Source organism: Mytilus galloprovincialis, chromosome 6 (assembly GCF_965363235.1).
Source record: "Mytilus galloprovincialis chromosome 6, xbMytGall1.hap1.1, whole genome shotgun sequence".
Classification (NCBI taxonomy): domain Eukaryota; kingdom Metazoa; phylum Mollusca; class Bivalvia; order Mytilida; family Mytilidae; genus Mytilus; species Mytilus galloprovincialis.
The window spans coordinates 991,769-1,010,171 of record NC_134843.1 but is presented as its reverse complement, the minus strand read 5'-3'; the positions used below and the strand labels follow the sequence as shown (position 1 = coordinate 1,010,171).

Sequence of the window (18,403 nt, the reverse complement as noted above, 5' to 3'; positions counted from 1 at the left end):
ACAGTATTCAGCAATAGCAAGAACTCTTCAATTGCACAGTATTGTGCAATAGCAAGAAATTTTCAATTGCACAGTATTGCACAATAGCAAGAAATCTTCAATTGCACAGTATTGTGCAATAGCAAATATTTTCAATTGCACAGTATTGCACAATAGCAAGAAATATCTCGTTGCACAATATTGTGCAATAGCAAGAAATTTTCAATTGATTGGAGTTATCTTTCTTTGTCCAGTTGAATCTTTCTTAGTTGAATCAACTTAAATCATTGTTTTATACAATATACAATGTATATTCACTTTTACTACCAACTGATAAATTAAAACAATCTTTACCATTCAGTGATAACAAGCACTTTATTTTACATTTTAATATTTTATGATGTATTTAAATGAGTAGTTATTGTTGCAAACTCCATTAGGAATTTGAATTGAGATCAGTTTTGTAAAAAGGGAAAGGGGGATGTGAAAATTTTTTTCAGATTTCATAAATAAAAAGAAAATTTCTTCAAACATTTTTTTGAGAGGATTAATATTCAACAGCATAGTGAGTTGCTCAAAGGCCAAAAAAAGATTTTAAGTTCATTAGACCACATTCATTCTGTGTCAGAAACCTATGCTGTGTCAACTATTTAATCACAATCCAAATTTAGAGCTGAATCCAGCTTAAATGTTGTGTCCGTACTTGCCCCAACTGTTCAGGGTTCAACCTCTGCGGTCGTATATAGCTGCGCCCTGCGGAGCATCTGGTTAATGTGTACCTTGTTCTATATGTATAATCATGAAAGTGCAACATTCTGTAGGTGAATGAAATGAAATAAAATGATTTATAGGTTTTCTGTTTTCATCAAGTTGTATTAAAAATCTTTTAAAATGTCTCCTTGGACAATAATTACTTGCTGGTAATACAACTATTCACCTGAGTGTTGATGTTCGTCTGGCAAGGTACAGCTGACCTTTAACTCATTTTCATGGTTCTTTGGTTTGACTGTTTAAGCAATAAGTCAAGTATTTGTGCATGGAATGTTTGCAAGGTATACATGTCTTTCTGGCATGGTTAATCTGACCTTGACCTATTTTTCATGGTTCAGCTTTCGATGTCAATTTGTCAGGGTTGTGTTTCTTTCTCCGATAATGTAAGCAATAGTTCATATATGGTGTATGGAATTATGGCATAGTGTACATGTCTGTCTGATATGGTTCATTTTACCTTGACCATGACCTCTTTTTTAGCTCACCTGACCTGAAAGATCAAGTGAGCTTTTCTTATCACTTGGCGTTCGTCATTCGTCGTCCGTCGTCTTGTCATTCATTACCTTTTACAAAAATCTTCTCCTCAAACTAATGGGCCAAGTTCGTTATGGATAGAGATAATTGTAAGCAGAAAGAATGTTCAGTAAAGTAAGATCTACAAACACAATTTTGTCATGGATCGATCTTTGTCCTTTGTTTAATATGCACGTAGACCAAGGTAAGCGACACAGGCTCTTAAGAGCTTCTAGTTTTCATTGGGCCCATTTCTAGGATACACTTTGCAATAGGTTTACTATATTTGATGAATGGAAGGAAAATAAAGTACATGTATTTCTGAGTTTATCTGACCTCGACCTCATCTATATTGATAATATTAGTTTTATTTGAAACTTGTATCAAAACCATTATTTCACACACTTTCAACATAAAGACAATAAGAATCAAAACCAAGGAGTAAACAAAGACTCAAAAAACCAAAGGACATTTACATCAACAGTTATAAATGATAAATATGAAACTACACAAACTCCGCTAATAGCCAGAGTGAAATCAGATGCTCCGGAAGGGTAAGCATTTCCTGCACCATATACGGCACCCATCATGTTATTTCTTTGTTCAGTTCAGTAATGATTGAAGGTTATTATGACTGAGGAAAAATATTAGATATGATTTCTGACACACTTTTGTCATAATGGCCAATCAGCTCATGATGGCGACCATAAAATTTCTTGAGTGATGACCTTAATTTGATTGATTCATATCCCTGTTTTAGCAACTTTTGTTGCTACACAGAAATGGAAAATTGACTATAGGAAAATTAAAATCATTGCGTTTGTCATAAATTTTGGTATTCAACCTACCATCAGTAGTCATTTCGAGAAAAAGGTCTAAATATGAAGCAGATTTATCTGTGTCGGTAGTATTTTTAATTTCAAGTTCACTTGGATATATTAAATGTAAGTAATCACTGAATCTATTATTATTAAGAGACAGTACATCCTCAATATACCGAAAGGTGAAATTAAAAGCCTGGGCTAATTTCTTTATTCCGACGAGTTCTTTCAGTCAAGCTTTAAGTTTAGTATGTGGAATAGTGGTATAAAGAGTTGAAAAATCAAAGGTTTTAATGTTGGTACAATGTTTTAATGATTGAGATTGTAAATTCACTAATAACTCTTGAATTTTTGAGTATCTATATCTGATTAACACCACTTCTTGGATATGCCGTTTCGGAATATTTCTGAAGTCCATCTTTGACTGCAGTTAGAATGGCAGTAAGAACTTTAGAAAGGGGTTTAGTGGAACACTTGGAAGAACCTGCAATATACCTTTCCTTATAAGGATTCTAATTAAGCTTAGGAATCCAGTATAAGGATGGAAAATTCAATCAGTTCCCTAAATGGTAGGTTGTTGATATTTGGTATGCATATGTATTAGCATTGCCATTGTTATCACAGAGATTATTTGGAAGCCCCTCAGTCATATGTCAAAAAAATATGTTCGAGCTAAAGTACCAAATCATTTGATTTATAACCTCTTTATGGTATATGGTTTCACAGATGTCACTGGAAACGAGATTTAAATCTCAGTTTCTGATGGCATCTTTTATTTGTTTGTGTTGATCACGTGAGAACAAATTCGAGGAAAAGAGGACAGGATTGTGGAAAATGCCTGTACCAAGTCAGGAATATGACAGTTGTTGTCCATTCGTTTGATATGTTTGTGCTTTTGATTTTGTCATTTGATTAGGGACTTTTCGTTTTGAATTTTCCTCAGAGTCCAGTATTTTTGTGATTTTTAACTTTTTACGACAAGAACATTTCCATCGTCATCAGTGAACAGTATTCTGTAACCGTCAACCAACTTGTAAACATATTTGTCGATAGGGACTTTAACTTCACCACTTTGAACTCTTTCTTTAATAGTTCTATGATAAAGCACAACCCTCTATCTATGAAATGCTAGATAATATCGTATCAACTAGAAATTATATACTCAATATGCAGGCGCTGCTATTTTCCACCACATATACATGGAATAATTAAAATCAGAGCATACTGAACTCCGAGGAAAATCCAAAACGAAAAGTCCCTACAGCTAATCAAATGGCAAAGTCAAAATCTCAAACACATCTAACGAATGTACAACAACTGTCATACTCCTGACTTGGTACAGGCAGTTTTGTATTATCTGGTTTTATAGCTAGCCAAACCTCTCACTTGTATGACAGTCGTATAAAGTACCATGGAAAGTTCACAATCGGCAATGAAACACAATTTCCATTTCTTACTTAGCTTTATCTCCCACATTTCATGTTGTAAGGTAATAGACGCGTTTAGTATTGTCACTAAACTGTGAATTATTCTGAGAGGACAGTATTTTATTTTATAGCGGACGTGAAGTTAAGATATAATACATCATGTTTTTCATTCTTCCTTAGAACCTCATGTATAAAGTCTGTCTCATATGAATAAAGGAAACATGTACAGTCAGCTCGCATGGAAATGCCGATTGTTTGTTGAAAAACAAGTTGCAAATGTGTTGGAAACCAAGAAAACCTCTAGTAATTTTGTTTACTTGAAATTGTTATAATACATTTGACATTGTTGTCCAAAATGCAAGTTATTCCTATGTTTATGGAGCAAAACAGCATTGATTATGATAACTTTAAAAAGTTAAAAATAACTAAGATTAATTTCCTTGTATTAGATTGAGACAGATCATACTTTAACAGGTAGTTCTCTGAAATTGACTTTATCAAGATATTTGAATATAAATGAACGCAGTTGTTTTCCCATTTGAAGTATTATTTCAACAGAAAGTCTGCACTCGACTTCAACCTTATTAAAAAGCTCTGGTGAGTGGTATTTAAACAGAGCATGCGTCTGGTGTGTTAAAAAATAAATCTGGGATCTTTGATCAGTATTAACTCATAACTAAATTAACACATTTACACGTAATTCTTTTATCTCTCCATTTATTAAGAACTCGATGATTGTACACGTTGAATATCATCACAATAACCGATGTATAGAAAAAGTCAAATATAACGATGAAATGTAGGTTGACGTATGAAGTGAGCATAATTCAGGTTCATTCACAAAACATAACTGTTCTCTTCATAAATTTTCTAAAGGCTGGGCTTCTGAAAAATAAAAAAAAATAAACGACCATTATCATAAATATGATTCTTTGTTACAAGTTGTCAATTGTCATCATTTCAGATGAGTAACAAAGTCGATTGATAAAGGAAATATCAGTACTCTAGGTAACCATTCCCGACATAACAATACAGTCCAATTTGGCTAAAAAAGGGGGAGGGAGTTATAAATATAGTTAAAACAAAGAAACAATATTTCGTGAAAATATCCTACAACTTAAAAGTCTTTTTTTTTATGTATTATTTTCTTAATTTGCATGCTATGGTGAAAAGGAAACCACTGGGCTAAGATAGTCTACCTACAAAAAGCCCGGAATCAACCTTTTGACACTAGAAGCCTCAAACAAGAAGCGATATTACAAAGTTGAAGTTTTAAACGTATGATACCAGTTAATTTGCTTTTTGGGAACACATGTTTTTATTTTTAACATACATTCATACATGTCACACATAGCCAATAATCGTCAGCATAAAAAACAGAAAATATTCGGTATATAATTGTTCAGTTACAAACTACAGTACGCATGACATGTATTTGATGAATATTTACGCCTAACATAAGTATCTTTGATTTTAATTGGTTGAAAGCCAGTATATCATTTTGTGTAATTTGTTTTATAGTACAACTTTTGTTCATGTTTATCTAATATCACCCCCAGGTTTGGTTGGTTTTGTGTTTCTTAGGCTTTAGTTTTCTATGTTGTGTCTTGTGTACTATTATTTGTCTTTTTGAATTTTCCCTTTTAGCCATGGCGTTGTCAGTTTATTTTTGATCTATGAGTTTGAATTTACCTCTGGTATCTTTCGCCTCTCTTTTTCTTAATGTTTATCTCCGCTGAGGTATAGCATAAAAATTAAAATGACAAAAATGCCGAACTCCAAGGAAAATTCAAAATGGAAAGTCCGTAATTCAAAGGCAAAATCAATAACCCAAACACATCAAACTGTCATATTTCTGACTTGGTACAGGTATTTTCTTACAGCATTTGTCTGCCTTAGTGTTTTTTTTAACCCTTTATGTAGATAGTTATCAAAGGTACCAGGATTATAATTTAGTACGCCAGACGCGCGTTTCGTCTACATAAGACTCATCAGTGACGCTTATATCAAAATATTTATAAAGCCAAACAAGTACAAAGTTGAAGAGCATTGAAGATCCAAAATTCCAAAACGTTGTGCCAAATACGACTAAGGTAATCTATGCCTGGGATAAGAAAGTCCTTAGTTTTTTGAAAAATTCAAACTTTTGTAAACGGGAAATTTAATAAAATGACCACATTATTGATATTCATGTCAACATCGAAGTGTTGACTACTGGGCTGGTGATACCCTCGGGAACGAAACGTCCACCAGCAGAGGCATCGACCCAGTGGTGTAAATAGTTATCAAAGGTACCAGGATTATAATTTAGTACGCCAGACGCGCGTTTTGTCTACATAAGACTCATCAGTGACGCTCATATCAAAATATTTATAAAGCCAAACAAGTACAAAGTTGAAGAGCATTGAAGATCCAAAATTCCAAAACGTTGTGCCAAATACGACTAAGGTAATCTATGCCTGGGATAAGAAAGTCCTTAGTTTTTCAAAAATTCAAACTTTTGTAAACGGGAAATTTAATAAAATGACCACATTATTGATATTCATGTCAACACCGAAGTGTTGACTACTGGGCTGGTGATACCCTCGGGGATGAAACGTCCACCAGCAGTGGCATCGACCCAGTGGTGTAAATAGTTATCAAAGGTACCAGGATTATAATTTAGTACGCCAGACGCGCGTTTTGTCTACATAAGACTCATCAGTGACGCTCATATCAAAATATTTATAAAGCCAAACAAGTACAAAGTTGAAGAGCATTGAAGATCCAAAATTCCAAAACGTTGTGCCAAATACGACTAAGGTAATCTATGCCTGGGATAAGAAAGTCCTTAGTTTTTCAAAAATTCAAACTTTTGTAAACGGGAAATTTAATAAAATGACCACATTATTGATATTCATGTCAACACCGAAGTGTTGACTACTGGGCTGGTGATACCCTCGGGGACGAAACGTCCACCAGCAGTGGCATCGACCCAGTGGTGTAAATAGTTATCAAAGGTACCAGGATTATAATTTAGTACGCCAGACGCGCGTTTTGTCTACATAAGACTCATCAGTGACGCTCATATCAAAATATTTATAAAGCCAAACAAGTACAAAGTTGAAGAGCATTGAAGATCCAAAATTCCAAAACGTTGTGCCAAATACGACTAAGGTAATCTATGCCTGGGATAAGAAAGTCCTTAGTTTTTCGAAGAATTCAAACTTTTGTAAACGGGAAATTTAATAGGTTGCATTTCTGTAAATATTGACAATGCAATTTCCCATAGGAACTCCTTTTACGGCTAAAACTGTACCACTTTTACTATGAAGTTTTGAAAAAAATCTTATCCTAGAATTGAAAGTTCATATGCACCACAATTTTTTTCAAAGGTCAAAATATAGGGCTGTGCGGCATATTTTCAACGTTTATGTGCCCTGAACTTCTCAGAGTTTAAACTTACACTAATTTTCTTAACTACTCCTACCTCGAATGAAAGGTTACCACAGATTTCAATGTAAACAATATGCACGTGTTTATTTACTGGTAACATTCCCAAGTTCTGTCTCTGCGATATGGAACACAGAGAGCATAACTGGGAACCAGTATGTAAACAAATTTAATTTTCTATGAATATTCAATTACTCCCCAAAAGAGGCGTGTTTTGAGAAACAGCTGTATTTACAAAGTGCAACCTAATAAAATGACCACATTATTGATATTCATGTAGACGTTTATTATAAGGGTGGTCTTAAAATGCGACTGTTTGCTTATTTCTTTATTGCTCAGAAATGTCATTTTTTAATGTTGTCTTTACAAACCCATAAAACCCATTGAAATAAAGGTTTTAGAGAAAACCACGTATTTAACATATAATTATTTTTGATTATTACAAATTGCAAACCAGATGAAAACCAAAAAATGGTGTCAGTATTTTACCTACCAAAAACATTAATAAAATCGTCATCATCTACATCCAGGACATAAAACGCTTCCTCTACATTTTGTGGAATGTGGTCATGATTATCAAACGTTGACTTAAAATACTCTGATAATTCTTTTCTGTCTAATGCACCATCATTATTGTTGTCAAATTCTCTCAATCGGTAGGGCAGACGACCACTTTTCTCTCGTTCACCAAATCTCATTGTCAATGAAGATCTCCTGGCGGGAACACTCAGCACCATGCTAAATCCAAACACTACTAGTATGGAAGTCAGTACCGTTGTCATGATAATAGTATTGGTTAAAATCTGTAAATAATCGAAATGGACTTCAGATGAACTTATAATAGAATCAATAATGCATTTATCAATTAAGTTAGTGTTTATTTGACCATCGTATAATAAATCACGAAATATACCTGTCAATCAAATGAATTTAAATGAAGTTCATGCGAAAATTGTTTTTATCCGACGAAATGAAAAACGAAGTTGAAAAGCATTTAGGACCCGAAATTCCGAATGTGATTTTCAGGAGGTGAGGTAATCTTTTCCTGGGGTTGAAAAATCCTTAATATTTCATGTAAATTAAAAGTAATACTCGAAACAAAAACTCAAAGAATAAACGAGATATGGAAGTGATTATGAAACGTTCGAGCTCGAAATTTGGTTTTACACTAAATAGTTATCAAAGGTACCATGATTATAATTTAGTACGCCAGACGCGCGTTTCGCTTTTATAAGACTCATCAGCGACGCTCATATCAAAATATCTATAACGCCAAAAAAGTACAAAGTTGAAGAACATGCAATATCTACAGGCAAAAACAATTACTTGAGAATATCAAAGTACAAATTACTACATACGTAAACGACTGACAAGGTATATTATAATACTGTCACGTATATAACCGATCGAGTATTAAATATTTCATAAACATCATTACGTTCTTCCATCATTATGCCGAAGCAGTTGGCGGAAATGTATGCTTCCTAATCGTTCTGGAATTCAAAATTATATCGTCTTCATATCCGGAACATTTAGATAACTATACAGTACAATCCATTATGAAATGTATTTTTCCATTTCATTAATTCTTATTTCATAAATTGAAAATGATTGCAACCGACTGTCACAAAAACCATCTTAAACAAAACTACAAAAAAAAAAAAATCCACTTGTTTCTTTGAAAGTTATTACGATTTTCTGTTGTCTGCAACATTTTTTTTTATTTCTACAATATTTTAAACAATTTCTCGAAAAATGTCATTCAGAAAATTATTCGGTTCATTTCGATTGTTTCATATATTTATCATCACGACAATATTTTGAAACAAGACAATTTCATACATAGGAATCTAAAAAATAAAACAAACAATATCCTCATTTTTGTTGAAGTGAAAAAACAAAAAAATGTTATTTAATTGTCATCAAGTTATCTTTAGATCTTTTTTCTAAACGCATGTTAAAAAAAATCATTTTATATACGATGAATATTGTATGTTCATATAGTTAGTGTTTATTTTTAATCACTTAGGATCAATTATAACATATACAGAAGATTATAAAATCAGCGTTGATTCTGGTGTGTCGTTTACTTGTTATCTTATAATCGCTTAGGATCAATTATCAAACATATATTTGTCATAGAAAACATTATTTAGTATACTTGAAATGGAAATAACAAAATTGTTGACCGATTGTACATCCGGGGTTTATTATTTTATTCATGGATATCTCAGAATTAATTGATCAATAACCAACTGTTGACCGTTTCCTGCTTGTAATAGCTGATACCATAAGTTACAGGAGTGTTAACAGTTAAGAACATCTATCAATTGACATGATGATGATTTTATCATTCACTTATAGCTTTTTATATCATTTTATATTGGGTAGGGTTAGAAACGATTAAAAAAAGTTATACGTTTACACTTGTTAAATTAAAAATAAAGTGCAGGAATCATAATCACCATTATTCTTAGGGATTGTTTGAAGTAATTGATAGTTCGTTGAAAAGAGATTAAATTTGGTAAACATATAGCTAAAGGAAATGTTGAGATCATTAAAAGTGGGTTAACCAGCACAATAACAGTTGAAATAGAACTGTACGAGGATTATTTTGCACTTTAGAACCAACGTTATTTAAAAACAAACATATGGTTATCAATAACCAATTAGGATAATAGCTTCCACACAATTTCTTTTATAAAACCTCACACTCCTAAATTAAATTTAAAAAAAATGTTTAGTTTACCATTACAAACTTTGTTAAATATTTTACAAAGCTTTTATTTTAAAGGTATTTTGTAATGTCTCTTAAGACTTGTAACTATCATACATTTCCCAACTCATTCGGTATTCAAGAGCTCGTTTTGTTCACAAATTGTTGTCAGCATAATTGAATTTCATGTGAATGTTATACATGATAGAGGTTTAGCTAGCTACAAAACAAGATTTCGACACACGAAAATGGCTATACCAAGCCAGAAATATGACAACTGTTATCCATTTGTTTGAGATTTTGATTTTGTCATACGCTTAGAAATTCTGTTGAGGATTTTCCTCACAGTCCGGTATGTTTGTTATTTTACCTTTTCATAAAGATTAAGTTTAGGTGATATAACTGGCTATTTTCGCCCCAAATTAATATTTAATTAACCTGATATCACTAACTGTTTAAATTTTATCAACAAGTGAAATTCCTGTTTCTCAAGGTAGGATTTGGATTCATAACTCTCAAGCAAAAGTAACTTCAGCGTGGTGAATACTATTATTATTTTCCTGCTTAACATGTTTTGTTAAAATGGCAGTTTGTTATCTTATAGTTCGTTTCTCTGTGTGTTGCATTGTTTTTTGTTTTTTTTTGTTTCTGTTGTTATGTTGGTTTCTTCCTATAGTTGATGTGTTTCCTTCGGTTTTAGTTTGTAACCCGGATTTGTTTTCTCTCAATCGATTGATGACTTTCGAACAGTGGTATAATACTGTTGCCTTTGTTTGTTTTTCTGCCATAAAAAAAAAAATAATTGTAGCTTTACATTTCGTTTTAAGTTCTGCTGCGGAAGGTCAATCTAGGAAAACGATAATGACTCTCTAACAAATGAAAAAGTTCTTCTTTCCAGCTCACCAGAGCTCATTCCAGTTTTTGACGATGTTTGTGTTTTGTAGATTCCTATGATGTTTTCGCATCTCTTGACTAATGCTGAATCAGCAAATATACATAAGAGGTTACTTTAGCAATAATCTTGCCATATACCAGGCTGACAAATTTGTACGCCGGACAAAATGTCAACGAAAAAGACTCATCAGTGGCGCTCGAACCAATAAAGTTTATAAAAGCCAAAAATAAAATCACAAAGGTGAAGAGTATTGAGGACAAAAAATTCCGAAAGGATTGTAAAATAGAGTTTCAGTAAACTATTTCCAATTTCCTATTATTCAATCGCGTAGTGGAATGATTTATTTGTGGATTATTATAAATTCTATAGAACTTTTGGACTATTTTAAATCTCGGACTATTGCTGAAATTAATTCTTACATACTTTTGATTATTTAACCCTGTATGCTAACATTGCCCATGTGAAATTTTAAAATTGTTTGTAGAAACATTGAACGACAAAAATATGTGACGTATAAAATTTGCTAACGTCATACACGTGAATCAATGAATGTGTTTGTAGATAGATGTTTTTGTGTTCTGTTAAATTGTTCCTTTTAAAATTGTTACACGATGATGACTGCTGTACCCATATTTTGACTATTTTATTTATTATGTCTGTTTAGTTCACGCATCATTGTAAATATAACGGAATTTGTTGAGACTGTCAACAAAGTGAGAGGTTTAGCGCTATAAAACCAGGTTTAATCCACTATCTTCTACATGTGAAAATGCCTGTACCAAGTTCGGAATATGACTGTTCTTGTCCATTCGATAATGATGTGTTTTTTCATTTGATTTTGCCATGTGATTATGGACTTTCCGATAAGATTTTCGTGTATTTTTGTGATTTTACCTTTTCCATTTTCAATTTTATTCCTTGGGTTGAATATGCTTAAGTATTGCGTAAAAATATGCTTAACAGGCAATTCATAATTATGTTCATATAAAAACGATGCATGGCAACAAAGAAATGCTGACTACTAGGCTGGTGATACCCTCTGGAAGGAAATATCAACCAGCAGTGTTATCAACTAACTGGTTGTAAATTAATTCATCTATCAAAGGTACTAGGATTATAATTTAATACGCCAGACGCGCGTTTCATCTACATAAGACTTGTCAGTGACGCTCTGATCAAAATAGTTATAAAGCGAAACAATTACAAAGTTAAAGAGCATTGAGAAACCAAAATTTCAAAAAGTTATGCAAAATACGGCTAAGGTAATCTATTCCTGGGATAAGAAAATCCTTAGTTTTTCGAAAAATTTAAAGTTTTGAAACAGGAAATTTATAAAAATGACCATATGATTAATATCTATGTCAACACCGAAGTGCTGACTACTGGGCTGGTAATACTCTCGGGGACGAAACGTCCAACGGTTGTTGTATCGACCCAGTGTTGTAAATAGTTATCAAAGGTACCAGGCCTATAATTTTTACGAAATACTCTCGTATCAATGATTGTCTAATTTTCAATTGTTATTTAAAGTGCAATTACCAATTACAGCTTAAGTTTTTATTTCTTAGGTGCAAAAACTAAATTGGTATTTTCTGGTAAAAAACGTCTTATATCTTTTCTTTTTGTACGGATACCATATGCATTGAGGCCCTTTAATCCATGTTTTCAGTCGCGGGGTTTGATAGACGTAAAATATTTACCCCATTCAAAAAACATATACGCCATCATTGGATAGACACATTTATATATGGAAAATCAAATTTTAAGAAAATTACTATTTGAGCCTCAAAATGTTCTTTTTGTCATCTTTGTAACCATTCTTAAGCGTACAAAATGTATAAATACGTCTAGAATTGTATGTTTCACATCATGAGTATAAATATGACGACACATGTTTTAGTTGCTAAAGACAATGCAACAGTTTCGCGGACCTTTTCATTTACGTCATTTTACACCAAAATATTTGTTATATGGTATTTATTTTAATATGATGCATTAGAATGCAATATGGAGATAACTGTATTGTATTTTAAGCTTGGCCTTCGTAAAACTTGATTTTACTGTGCGACAATAAAATCTACGTTTTACGAAGGCCAAGCTTAAAATAAGTTTACGATAATTGTTTTTTAAATAAACTGTCAAAAAAATACATTTTACAATATGATTTGGAATTTCAGCTATAGGATTATATTACCTTTGGTTTAATAGTCCAACTCTTTCGGTCGTAAATGCTCTTCACATTTGTTACTTATTTTGCTTCATCAAATTTCCACTTACTACATTTAGACTTTGATAAAGTGGTCTAAATTTGCATTCGTAAATATAAAGTAAAGATAAACGTTTTTGGGTACATATAAATTTACATGTTTTTTTAAAATTTATAATTATAAATTAAGGGCTGCAATATAATTCGCAAATTTAATAACATTTATTTAGACTTGTTGTAGGTTATGTCTATTCGTTAATCGTTCGTTATGTCAATCGAGAGAGTTATATCTCTAATTGTTAAATCTGTCCGTGTAAATTTATCTTTGATTTGATCTAAGATTAATTACATTCATTGACATCTTTTTTCTACTTTCAATAATACGAAGAAGATTTTACGTTAATACTTTTAAAAAGTCAACCGTAGCATACCGCTGTTCAAAATTGATATTTCTGCGAACTAACATATGTATTTTAAAGTGTTCAAAACCGGTATTTTTTCTTTAAAGGATAAAAAAAACCAACAAAATAGAAAAAGGATGAAACGATTAAAAAATAAAACGTTTGTCTCTTTCTGACTTTGATATTCTCAGGTTTCGAACATTTACATCTTCTTTTCTAAACATATATTAGAAAACTTACTTTTTGGTTCGATGCATATCTTAACAAAAAATTGTTGGCATAACCTTACCTTATTGTGGCACTACTTCTTATTCACAAAAAACTTAAAAGTGTAACATTTCAACAAAACACATCTCTTTTAAAAGGTATTTATTTCTTAATAAGGTGTTATGTCTTTATAAAATTACTCATAAGTTGGATTATTTGAGTGTAAAAAGGGGAAACTACTTACTTTTCTTCCTCATAACACACCTTGTTTAATTCAAAATAATGCAGTCTTAATTTTTGTCTATAAGAATCATTCCGACTTAGTTTAACATATATTGAATATGACGATTGCCGGAAGTCAATCCGGGGAGAATTACTCCAATTCACGTTAAAATCTATTAAATGGTTTTAAATTTTCAAATTTACCGGAAAGATGCAAATGTTTATGGTGAGATATTGTATAGTCCTAATTAAAGAAAATTTCGTTTTGCTACATGTTTAAACGTTACATTAAGTTGACGTGATGCATCGTATTATTGAACATTAATCAATAATGCAATCTAGAAATAAAAATTATGATACCGACTGCTGTGTTCGAGACACGTGTTTCTCTAGTACGTTCGTGGTAAAAAATTACGACTGAACGTAAAACCCGAAAAAACTTTAACATAAAGTTTCTTAAATAAAATCAACAGTAGTATACCGCTGTTCAAAATTCATAAATCGATAGAGAAAAAAAAAACAAATCCAGATTACAAACTAAAACTGAGGGAAATGTATCAAATATAAGAGAACTACGACACAACAGAAACACAACACAGAAATGTAACACACACAAAAACGAACTATAATGTAACAATGGCCATTTTCCTGACTTAGTACAGGGCATTTTATGAAAAATGGTGGATTGAACCTGGTTTTGTGGCATGCTAAACCTCCCGCTTTAATAGCAGTGTTAATTATAACATTTAAATGACAACATTACACGACAGGGCTACAATAAATAAATGGGAGAAAATATAGGACAGAGAAACAAACTAATAATAGCCATTCAGAGGTAACAGGTTAAAAAAATATTTTTAAACGCCAGACGCGAGCTACGTCCACACAAAACTATGCTCAGATAAAAGAAGTTTGAAAGCCATAACAACTACAAAGTTGAAGATCGTAATCATTTTGAGTTAACGTTTCTTAATAGTTATCAAAAGTACCAGGATTATAATTTAGTACGCCAGACGCGAGTTTCGTCTACATAAGACTCATCAGTGACGCTCAGATCAAAACAGTTAAAAAGCCAAACAAATACAAAGTTGAAGAGCATTGAAGACCTGAAATTCCAAAAAGTTGGGCCAAATACGGCTAAGGTAATCTATTCCTGGGTGTAAGAAAATCCTTAGTTTTTCGAAAAATTCAAAATTTTATAAACAGGAAATTTATAAAAATGATCACATAATTGATATTCATATCAACACCGAAGTGCTGACTACTGGGCTGGTGATACCCTCGGGGACGAAACGTCCACCAGCAGTGGCATCGACCCAGTGGTGTAAATAGTTATCAAAAGTACCAGGATTATAATTTAGTACGCCAGACGCGTGTTTCGTCTACATAAGACTCACCAGTGACGCTCAGATCAAAACAGTTAAAAAGCCAAACAAATACAAAGTTGAAGAGCATTGAGGACCCGCAATTCCAAAAAGTTGGGCCAAATACGGCTAAGGTAATCTACTCCTGAGTGTAAGAAAATCCTTAGTTTTTCGAAAAATTCAAAATTTTATAAACAGGAAATTTATAAAAATGATCACATAATAGATATTCATGTCAACACCGAAGTGCTGTCTACTGGGCTGGTGATACCCTCGGGGACGAAACGTCCACCAGCAGTGGCATCGACCCAGTGGTGTAAATAGTTATCAAAAGTACCAGGATTATAATTTAGTACGCCAGACGCGTGTTTCGTCTACATAAGACTCATCAGTGACGCTCAGATCAAAACAGTTAAAAAGCCAAACAAATACAAAGTTGAAGAGCATCGAGAACCCGAAGGTAGTTAAAACCTCTTTTTAAACCGGACTGTAAAAGCTTGTTATACGCGACAGACGTGTTTTGTCTACAAAAGACTAATCAGTTACGTTCACATAAAAAAGATTGAATAAAGAACTAAGTTGATAAGCACTGAAGGTAAAAAAAATCCGAAAGGTTTTGCTAAATACAGATCAGATAATGTCCCACAGTTTGACTGTTATTATTTTTATTTTAAAGGAATTCTATATTAGTATACCTGAGGTCATCCAACCATGAATTTATTTTTTATTCACTCAAGCAGCCTTTTACCATACAAGTTAAAACAAATTCACTGCAACATTCATCAAAACATTTGACCATAACTGTGTATAATATGATTCATACATCAACACATTGAATGTTTTAACAATATAGCTATTTCGCCTAGGAAATGTTTAAAGTGTCGTTAAATTTATCGGTTTTATCATAAATCTGTTTTTAAAATGAAGTACACTTGTATACTTAAACAGTGAAAATAATTAAAGAATGTTAAAATTCATTGAACGTACTTAGTAAACTCCCTGCTCATATTGGTGCTTTAGAATCTCTTCTTAGTTTTAATTTCTCACCTATATACAATGTAGCCTTATAATCTCATGAGTACAAAAAGAGGGACGAAAGATACCAAAGGGACAGTCAAACTCATAAATCTAAAACAAACTGACAACGCCATGGCTAAAAATGAAAAAAGACAAACAAACAACAGCACACACGACACAACATAGAAAACTAAAGAATAAACAACACGAACCCCACCAAAAAACTAGGGGTGATCTCAGGTGCTCCGGAAGGGTAAGCAGATCCTGCTCCACATGCGGCACCCGTCGTGTTGCTTATGTGATAACAAATCCGGTAAATAGTCTAATTCGGTAGGTCACATTCATGAAAGGGAAGGGGATTGTAGTTACGACGTAAGGAACATATCCGATATCATTTGTTAAAGTACAACATGTTTAAGTCTAATTAAGAAACCAAAACGACACAGAAATTAACAACTATAGGTCATCGTACGGCCTTCAACAATGAGCAAACCTTATACCGCATATTCAGCTATAAAAGGCACCAAAATGACAATGTAAAACAATTCAAACGAGAAAAGTAACGGCCTTATTTAAATGAAAAAAATAACGAAAAACAAATATGTAACACATAAACAGACGACAACACACTGAATTACAGGCTCCTGACTTGGGACAGGCTCATACAGGTTATTAATACAAAGGGATTAACGAGAAACAAAGAAAACAGGTCAACTGGATGTTTTATTATAATAACTTGAATTGAATTTTAACTAAACAACATGTTTGTTCGCTTTAGATATTTCGTATATCGCGGAGTTATTATAGTTCTAATAGATACTTACTGTGCACCACTTATTTATAACACGTATAATTTATGATGGTATAATGATAAACCTCTAATGGCTAATTGTGGATAATTTGAATATAGTAAAGTACCTTTCATTATATCGGACTGGGACTTGTTTATAGACTGAGCATGTCTTCTGTATATTATGTTGTGCGTTCAATGTTCCATTTGGCTAGAGGAACAGGGGCGAGTTAAGAACTCACAGAGTAATTTAGTCCGATCTACCAGTCACTGTATTGGTAATTATTTCTTTTCATCAAATGTAAACACGAAGATCACATTGAGAGTCGCCATTGGAACAGAAACTGCGTATTATTGATTCAATATTCTTTTTTTTTTTAATCTTTAGCATTCTGCCTTCTTGTCTTAATAGCCTCGACGTGTAATCTGGTATTTAACTTGGTATTCAAACATGATTTCAAATACTGTTTGTTATGTAACAAGTGACAAAAGATGAAAAGTAGATACATATTAATTCATAATTAGTTATCAAAGGTACCAGGTATCAATCATAAGTGTTAAAGGGATAAGACGTCACATTAACTAGTTGAATTCAACTCTTAGGGTTTACATGCTAGGTCTGAATTCAACACTTCGGGTTTACGTGCTAGGTCTGAATTCAACACTTAGGGTTTACATGCTAGGTCTGAATTCAACACTTCGGGTTTACATGCTAGGACGGAATTCAACACTTCGGGTTTACATGCTAGGTCTGAATTCAAGACTTCGGGTTAACGTGCTAGGTCTGAATTCAACACTTAGGGTTTACATGCTAGGTCTGAATTCAACACTTTGGGTTTACGAGCTAGGTCGGAATTCAACACTTCGGGTTAACGTGCTAGGTCTGAATTCAACACTTAGGGTTTACATGCTAGGTCTGAATTCAACGCTTCGGGTTTACATGCTAGGTCGGAATTCAACACTTCGGGTTTACGTGCTAGGTCTGAATTCAACACTTCGGGTTAACGTGCTAGGTCTGAATTCAACACTTAGGGTTTACATGCTAGGTCTGAATTCATCGCTTCGGGTTTACGTGCTAGGTCTGAATTCAACACTTAGGGTTCACATGCTAGGTCTGAATAATACGTTCCGATAATTTGTTTGATTTGCGTTTTGAGTACTTAAAACAGGTTTTGTCAAATACATCTGATAATTTCGTCTATAACAAATAAGGCAACTTAAGGTTATATATTTTTTTTAATTATGGAAACAGAGAGGCCTATGGGTATCAGTCTTTGAATCTTTTGGGGAATGTGTTTTTATTTTAGTGTAGACTGAACTTAATTATTTACTTTTATCAGATTTTGTTATTATATTATCGTGACTAGAATATCAAGAAAAACTTGTTATTTCAAACTTTCATTCGAGCTCACCTTTTAATATTTGATATCCTCATTATTCAGCGTTACTATGTTCACTGGGATATAAATTCATTACCATAGTGTCTTACAATATTCGTAGCCATACATTTACGTTATAGCGAATGTTTTCAAACAAGCTATAGAATTAGGGCGAGATGAACCAGGTAATAAAGACCAAACTACTTACATTTCATAAGTTCAAGTTTCTTCTTCTTAGAATTTATACACACCTGTACATAAGC

The 18,403-nt window shown here is 32.7% G+C and overlaps 1 long non-coding RNA gene across 1 annotated transcript; it reads right to left on the bottom strand.

The window, feature by feature from the left end:
* Positions 1 to 4,211: 4,211 nt before the first annotated feature.
* Positions 4,212 to 7,742, bottom strand: LOC143077951 (uncharacterized). Its single transcript, XR_012978960.1, has 2 exons — positions 7,437 to 7,742; positions 4,212 to 4,396 (listed from the first exon to the last, which is right to left on the bottom strand). It is a non-coding gene; the product is annotated as an uncharacterized LOC143077951 (long non-coding RNA).
* Between the last annotated feature and the right edge of the window lie 10,661 nt (positions 7,743 to 18,403).